The following is a 9,266-nucleotide window of genomic DNA, read 5'->3' on the forward strand; positions in this document are numbered from 1 at the left end:
GAGGACAATTGTTAGTGTTTGCAGAATATTTTATTGTTTTTCACAAAAAATATGTAAAAAGCAAATTTCATACTTGTTTTTTCTGTGGTTATATTGCTATATTATTTCATGTTTCCCTCTACTGAAGAGCTTTATTCCTCTAGTAGCATTAAAATTTACCAAATAAATGAGTAATTTTGGTGATAAGATTTGAGAAACACATCTGTTCTACTTGAACCAGAACTCTAAGGTGATTACTGCTTCGGGGATGTATGAAACCAGTATAATGATCTGCCTTTACATGAGAAATCACCTCCTTCTGTAAAACCTGAATACCCCTATAGAGTTATGACTAACCCTTCCCACAGGGAGGGCTGTTGAGAAGATGGCATCACACTGAGAAGCAGGGATAATTGTAAAGGCCCGAGAGGTTTTAGAAGACAGATGTCATGGGTGGAAAGAGAAACATTAAAAGAAATACAATATAAGTACAACCAAAATACCTCCATAGATAAATTAGAGAGTAAAATAATTATGGTCCAATGGCCCAACACAAAGAAATAGGCAAAAAATCCAAGAGCTCTACATTCTGATTCTGGTGCTGTGATTATCTCACCGTGTTGCCTACACAAGCAAATCACTTCCTATCTGAGTTTCAGTTGCTGTAGCTGAGTAAGTTCAGAAGGTAATAGCATACCTAATGGACATATTTTGCTCTCTTGTTGTGAGCTCTTTGTCTTGACTGTGAAATCAGGAAAAACACCATTATTCCCTAGTCTAGGATCTCTAGAAAAACAAAACCAATAAAGCTTACATAGCTATATGTTGTTGTTGTTGTTAAGTACTACCGAGTCGGTTCTGACCCATAGCGACCCTATATAGGGTTTCTGAGGAACAGCTGGTGAGCTTGAACCTCCAACTTTGTAGTTCTAAGGCTTTGCAGTCTGGCGCATTAACCCACACCAGGACTATAACTATATAGAGAGGGTTTGTATCAGGAAATGTCTCATACAGTGTATGGGCAAGTGCCAAGTCTGTGGGTCAGATATCAGGCTAGAGGCTTCTGAATCGCACAGCTACAGAGCTAAAGAGCCAAGACCAATAGGCAAGTTGGACAGATAAGATAGTCAGCTGCTGATGACTTCCCAGGAAAGGTAGGCAATAGAACAGGTCACTGGTTCAAATCCAAACAACCAGAGGTTAGATGATGTGTCTGATACAGAATCCAGACCCAACAGAAAGCAAGGAAGCTTTGCCCAAGTGTTCAATATATTGGAGGCAGGCCACACCTCTGAGGAAACTTCCTTTCAATTGGCTGGTTGCTCATAGCAGAGCTCATCATGGGAATTACTATATCTTAACTGCCAAATCTTAACTGCCACGCTACTGAGAATCCTGGTCCAATCAAGGTGACACAGAACCTTAACTATCAAATTCCTTTATAGATTTCATTGTTCATTGCCACAACCTAATCCTACCTATCTCCAACTCCATCACAGTTAATTAATTAAAAAAAAAAAAAATGTTTATTTTCTGTCAGCCTTATTTTCATTTTTTAAGAAACAATAGAATAACAACTTAAAACTACTCAGTGATTGTTTCCAACCACTCAGTAGTTTGAGCAGTAGGGAATGCTGACCATCAGTTACAAGTTGAGTGCTCTAGTCTTCAATAGGGAACTGATGAATAAGCATCTTCATGACTTCAGACCAGCGTGTACTCTTAGGCTAAGAGCAGTAAATTTAGAAGTAGGGAAGTCCATTTACCCAGAAATTTTTTCTTGGTCTCAATTTTTCAACACAAGCACACTGTTCCTTTTCAATCTCTTTCAGATGTTTTTAGAACTAGTGCTCCAGGGAGATGGCGCCATAAATGTGCAGCACTTCCCAGATCAGCATTGACCACATTAGACCCAGTGAGTGAGGTCCTTTGTTTTTGCATGGTATGGTAATGCCCTTGTAGTGCAGAGAATCTGTGTTACAGAGAGCAGTGGTGGGCAGGTTAACATAACATACCCTTGTGAAAGGCTGGTGGTCAGCCCTGGGATCTGTACTTATCAGAAAATACAGTGCCCTGAAAGGTTCCTGGATCTGATTAGGATGGTTCTGGGAGAGAAGCACCCAGCAATAGTTGTGACTTCAGTGGTGGCAGCAAACTTCAGCACAGCTCTCTGGCTGGTACGCTTGGAGGATATGACACTGACATCAGCCAGGTTTGCAAAGACAACAATGACCCTGAATTACCAACAGAAGCTTCTTCCAGGTCCTCTTCAGGTTACAAAGTTTCCTTTTGTTGATGCACTGTTCCATTTGAAAGTCAAGGTTGGCACCATCTAAGTGAGTTCATGCTGCAAGGACTTTGAGGACATCCTCCTACTTTATCTACAGGACATCAAAGGTTCCAAATATTGTGAAAGCTCCCCTTTTAAGCTATGATGGGAAGCCAGGACAATGCTGTATGGATACTTTTCTGGGTAGAAAAGAAAAGTTCCATTCACATTTAAGATTATAGGAGCCAAACTAGAATAATAGAAAAGTTATTCTGCTGAAGTCTATTCACCTAGAGAAGTGTGAATAGAAAATATTGCTGCCTTCTTCCCATTCCTACAAAACTGCTGGACATGAGGATAAATTATCTACAGACCCTCCAAGAGACAGGTTTTCAACGTATGGCCACCTTGGAGGCTAACTCAACTCCTGGCATGTACTGTGATGTCTTTATTCTTTGCTTCCTCAGTTTCTGAAAATGAAAATTCCCACTAGCATATTAGAAAAGTTTGGAAATCATGGTGTGCATTTGAGATAGAAAAACTGACATCATGGCCAGAAATACCTATCTGGCTACTAGCACCAGAATCAGTATTAATAGCTTCTGAAGTTTTCATATATTTCAGAGTGTTGGGCCATTATACCATTATTATTTTACTCTTTGATTTATCCACAGAGGTATTTTGATTATACTTATATTTCTTTAATGTTTCCCTTTCCATAAAGCTTCTCTGGCTTTCACAATTACCCCTGCTTCTCAGTGTGAAGCCAACCTCTCAACAGCGGTGCAAGTGTTATCTAGAGAGTGAATCTTCACTTAAGTTTCATCTATTGCTTTTGTGTTACTTGGCCTTCCTGCTCTTTCCTGGTCATCAGAGATTTCTCCAGCAGTTCCTCATTGAGATTCATTTTATTTTTTTTACATTAAATTTCAACCTTGTTTGCTTGTATGTATGTATCTATAATTTAAAAAAAAAAAAAAAAGGTCTTTTAATGGGTACTTTGAGCCCTGTCATGATGTTGTAGGAAAGACAATGGGGTAGTATCTGAAAAGTCACCAGTTCAAACCAACACAACTCTCAGAAACCCTATGCAGGACACTATGAGTCAGAATTGATTCAATGGCGCATGACAACCGTAACAATTAATGTTTTAGAGATGAAAAGAGAACACTAAGAGTTTCTGGTACAGTGATGGTGATGGTGATTATGTGCTGTGTAGTTGATTCTGACTCCTAGCGACCCTGCATAGGGTTTCTGAGGCTGTAAATCTTTATGGGAGCAGAAAGCCTCATCTTTATCCTGCGAAACAGCTGGTAGTTTTGAACTGCTGAGCTTGAGGTTAGCAGCCTGACTCGTAACCACTATGCTACCAGAGCTCCTTGGTATAGTGATACAACTCTCAAATTTACTTGTCAACCGCTAAAACCATTAATGACGAAATTGAAGAATTCTACCAACTTATTCAGTCTGAAATTGTAGCATGCATTCAAGATGCATTGATAATTACTAGTTATTGGAATGCAAAAGTTGGAAACAACTAGGAAGGATCCATATTTGGAAAAATGACACTGATGATAGAAATGATGCTGCAGATCGATTAATGGAATTTTGAAAGACCAATGACTTATTCATTGCAAATACCTTTTAAAACAATATAAAAGGTGACTATACACTTAGGTCTCACCAGATGGAATACACAAGAATTTAATTGACTACATCTGTAGGAAGAGATGATGGAGAAGCCCAATATCATCAGCTAAAATAAGGCCAGGGATAGACTGTGAAACAGAACATCAATTGCTCATATAAAACTTCAGACTAAAGTTGAAGAAAATTAAAAACAAGCCAAAACATGACCTTGAGTATACCTAATCTGAATTCATAGATTTTCTCAAGAACAGATTTGATGCATTAAGTGCTAATGACCAAAGACCAGGAGAATTGTGAGATGACATATAACACCATACGAGAAGAAAACAAAAGGTCATTAAAAAGATAGGAAAGAAACAATCACAATGGATATTAGAAGGGACTGCGAAACTTGTTCTTGGGCCTAAAGAAAGAAGCTAAAGTAAATGGAAGAAATGAGAGAATATAAAAGGTGAACAGAAATTTTTAAAGGGCATTTCAAAAAGACAAGTATAATGAAATGTGCAAAAACTTGGAGTTAGAAAACCAAAAGGAAAGAATATGCTCAGCATTTCTTAACTAAAAGAATTGGAAAAAAAAAAAAATCCAAGTCTCAGGGAGCAGTTAATCTTTCATTTCAGGAACAGAGGACTCTTGGACCAGTAAGAGGGAAGAACATGAGTGGAGCATGGGATCCTAACCAAAAAAGTGGCAACAGCAGAGATGATGGCAGAGGGGATGGCATAGAGACAGCAGCCAAGAATTCTAGGCCCCTGGAGTGAGAAAAGCTGTGTGCTTGCAGGTAGGAGGCTGACTTGCAAAGTGTGCCCTTTGAACATTTAAATGAATATATTTTCTGTTTTGTATGTGTACATAAAAAAAAACACACAACAAAAATCAGGGGGCAATAGATATAAATATTGTTGACTGATGGTACATGGAGGGGATTGTAATCATTATAATGAAACAAAATATAATTTATTGAATATAAAACTGATATTCTGTCCTATAAAATTTCACTCAATTGACAACAAATACATAAAAAAATTCAAGCCTCAGTTTTGAAAGATTCTATGGGTCCCGATGTGGCACTATAGTATAAGCACAGGATTACTAACCACAAAGTCAGTGAGTAGCTGCTCATTGGAAATCCTCTAGAGGGTAGCTATGAATTGGAACTCATAAACTGCATTTAACAGCAACAAAAATGATCACAAAATATTGACCAATGTAGAAATCATCAAAATAAAATGGAAGGAATATACAGAAAAAATAGTACCAAAATGAAACAGTCAATATTTAACCATTTCAAGAGGTAACATATGACCAAGAACTGATGGTACTGAAGGGAAGAGTCCTAGGAAACTCTCTGGGGCAGTTCTACTCTGGTTGGTAAGGTAGCTATAAGTAAGAACATACAGCACACAGCAACAAGTATATTGTAACTTGATAAGCATTTTCTTTTCTTTTATATAAAACTTACCAAAAGATTTGTAATTTTCTTGTAGGACTTATGGGTGGGGAATCTTTTTTTTGCCAAAATTTATAACATCATTTGTGGGCCATACAAAGTTATCAACTTAAAAATTAGCCTGCTACATTTGGTCAGACATATAATTACCTCACCTCTGATGTGATGGCTGGAAAGGTGGTTGCCTTGGCAGAGCTAGACCAAATGATTTCCAGGGTGTAGTGGAAGCTCTTTTGAAACTTGTTCACCATGGGTGACTCTGCTTGTATTTAAAACACTGCTGACATAACTTCCAACATCATAGTAACACAGAAACCATCACAATACAAGAAATTGACAGAATAGTGGTCCTAGGCATTAGTTTGCTTGTGCCTTATTAACATGTAAAGACATTCGACTTTGTAGAACATAACAAAGGATGTAGAACACTGTGAAAAATGGGTGTTATAGAACACCTAATTTTGCTTATGAGGAACCTGTACACAGACCAAGAGACAGCTGCTTGAACAGAACAAGGGGATACATAATGGTTTAAAAGCTGTGCATTGCAGTTGTATCATTTTTCCATTCTTATTCAATCTCTATGCTGAGAAAATAATCCAAGAATCTGGATATATGAAGAAAAGCATGGCACTAGGATTGGAGGAATACTCCTTAACAATCTGTGGTGTACAGATTAAACAACCTTGCTTGCTGCAAGTGAAGAGGACTTAAATATTTATTGATGAAGATTACAGTCCTTCAGTATAGATTGCACCTCAAAGTAAAGAAAAAAAAATCATCACAACTGGACCAATAAATAATATCATGATAAATTGAGAAAAGATGAAAGTTGTCAAAGATCTCATTTTGCTTGGGTCCACAATCAATACTCATGGAAGCAGCAGTTAAGAAATAAAGAGCAAAGATGTCAGTTTGAGGACTAAGGTGCCCCTGAACCAAACCATGGTATTTTTGATCATCTTATATGCATGTGGAAATTGGATAATGAATAAGGGAAGATGGAGAAAAATCAATGCATTTTAATTATGGTGTCGTAGAAGAATATTGAAAGTACCATGGACTGCCAATGGAGCAAACCAATTTGTCTTAGATGGATTACAGCCAGAACTCTCCTAGAAACTAGTTTTTGTCACTCATACTTTGGATGAGTTATTAGTAGGGACCAGTCCCTGGAGAAGGACATTATAATCGGAAAAGTGGAGGGTCAGTGAAAAAGGCAAAAATTGTGAGGCTGGCACTGGACTGGGCAATGATTCATTCTGTTGTGCACAGGATCACAGAACTAACTCCATAACACCAAACAACAACCAGGGTAGCTGTAAGGATTAAATGAAACAATGCAAATAATCTCTGTATTTCATGACCCTGTAAAACCAGTTGCTATGGAGTTGAATCTAATATTAAATATTATGAATTGTTATTACTTAAAGATACAATTATCAGATTCTTTTGAAGTAGATATAATTATCTCTATTTGCAGGTAAGAAAACTCAGGCCCAGGTAGTAACTTTCCTAGATCGTATTGGCATTTGGAAGCATACTTGGGATTCAAGTCTTTCTGATTCCCCAAAATTAGTTAATTCATATATCCAATGAGAGAATGTGTGTGTATGTGTGCGCAGTTCTTGGCACATAAACATTTGTATCCTCAAGTTTTTCAATTATTAACTTCCAGTTTGAATTCATAGCTAGGCTTGTATTCTCTAGGTATTGTCTCAGGACATTATACCTCTAGACTTTGTCCATGCCACATCATACCCTTCCATCCAAGTTCAATTTCTAGTCTTTCTGAAAAGCCCTAGAGGAGATACAATGCCTTTAGGAGGCTGTCTAGCAACTCTCCCTGGGAGTCAAGATTTGTATCCTTAAGTCTCTAGTAACACTTACTTTTTGTGTCACTTGGCACTCATTGTACAAAGCATCTATTCTAATTTTTGAACCTCTGTGTTTATTGTAAAAGGAAATTGATGATGAAAATTGAAAGCAAGTCAAACTGGAAAAGGTCTGGTGCTTCAACAGAGGTAGCACTGTAACCATCACCAATTATTCTAACCATATTTAAAAATTAATAATCATAATACTGAATAATAATAATAAAGGAAGCTTTGTATATTCTGTCCCAATTTCTAGGCATTTTTAAAAAGCTGGATTTTCTTGATATTTCCCCCTTCTATCACTTAATTTTTGTTTCTTAAGGTACATTTTTTTTCTTAAGAAAGACTGTAAAATAATTTGAGTTATGGTGTTAGAGAAGAATATTGAGAAGTATCATGGATTACCAGAAAACAAACAAATCTGTGTTATAAGAAGTACAACCCCTGGGAAGTCAGGATAGCCAGACTTCATGTCTCATACTTTGGACATGGTATCAGGAGGGACATTATACTTGGTAATGTGGAGGGTTACTGAGAAAGAAGAAGACTACAAGATGATAGACTGACAAAGTGGCGCAGCAATGGGTTCAAGCATAACAACAATTGTAAGGATGGCACTAGATCAGGCAATGTTTCCTTCGGTGGTACATAGGGTTGCTATGAGTCGGAACTGACTCTATGATGCCTAACATCAAACAACAAGGTAGTGAAGAGTTAACAAGTAAACATTCATTATCCTATTAACTCATATAGGGAAAAATTTATCTTTCTTAAATAAATTTTTATTAAAATTGTTCTTCTTGTCATTGTTAACTGTCACTGAGTTGGTTCTGATTCATAGCGACCCTGTATAGGGTTTTCAAGAAACAGCTGGTGAGCTTGAACCACCAACCTTTTTGGTTCAAACAGACCCTGCAGTATAGTGCTTATCCTACGGCATCACACCAGGACTCCAAATTGTGCTTGTTGTTGTTAAGTGATGTTGAATCTGTTCCAACTCATAGTGACCCATATAGTTTTTCTGAGGATCAGCTGGTGAATTTGAACCACTGACCTTGTAGTTCAAACTGACCTCGAGGTTGAGTGTTTATCCTAAGGGACCACACTAGGACATATAATGTGGTAAATAGTTACCAAAGATGCTTCCCAACAACTCCTACATTACCTGTATATCTACTTCTCCTGTAATGAGCTGAAATCTATGCCCCTTCACCAACCTATTTAATCTGGACTGGCTTCGTGACTGATTTACCAATATAATATAGTAGGCAAAAGTAGAACACCAATGTTCATAGCAGCACTATTTAAAATAGCAAAAAGATGGAGACAGCCAAAGTGCCCATCAACTGAAGAATGGATAAACAAACTGTGGTACATACACACAATGGAATATTATGCTACCTCGAAGAATAACAAGGAAGCTGAAAGCCACCGCATAACATGGATGAACCTTGAGGACATTATGTTGAGTGAAATTAGTCAGTCACAAAAGGAGAAATACTGCATAAGAACACTACTGTAAAAGACTAAGAAAAAGAACTCATAATAAAGTGGGGGGAGATTCTTTGCTGGTTACTAGGATGTAGGGAGTGTGGTGAGGGGAGGGAGGGGAAGGTGGAGCACAGGGTAGGGAATAGACACAGGATAGTTTGGGTGTTGGGGAGGGGGGCAATATACAAGAAGGGGGAGGAGAATGGAAGAACAAAGCGGATGGGAGAACAATTAGGCAGTTTTGCATGAGCTAAGTGGGACAGAGGTAAAGAATGATGTATGTACAACCTTGGATCAGCAGGGCTCTGGGATACAGGGATTCAGACGTGGTTGGAATGGGCAAAAGGGGAGAAATAATGTTAAAATGCTTGGCTGTCTTTTGAGTCTTGGTTTCCCTTGCATACCATTATAAAATGGACACTGGAGGCGGAAAGAAAGGAATAGCCAGAAATATCACCATAGAAAGCTTGTAAGTCCATTTTATGCCTACAACTGATTGGAATACCTAAAATGGGGCTACAACGTGCCCAGTGAAGGAGGCTTCCTGCAG

At 37.9% G+C, this 9,266-nt stretch overlaps 1 pseudogene; it reads right to left on the reverse strand.

Annotated features, from left to right (window-relative positions):
• Positions 1-1,823: 1,823 nt before the first annotated feature.
• Positions 1,824-3,155, reverse strand: LOC102821686 (annotated as a pseudogene).
• Positions 3,156-9,266: the final 6,111 nt, after the last annotated feature.

This window comes from Chrysochloris asiatica, unplaced genomic scaffold, assembly GCF_000296735.1.
Source record: "Chrysochloris asiatica unplaced genomic scaffold, ChrAsi1.0 scaffold00059, whole genome shotgun sequence".
Lineage (NCBI taxonomy): Eukaryota > Metazoa > Chordata > Mammalia > Afrosoricida > Chrysochloridae > Chrysochloris > Chrysochloris asiatica.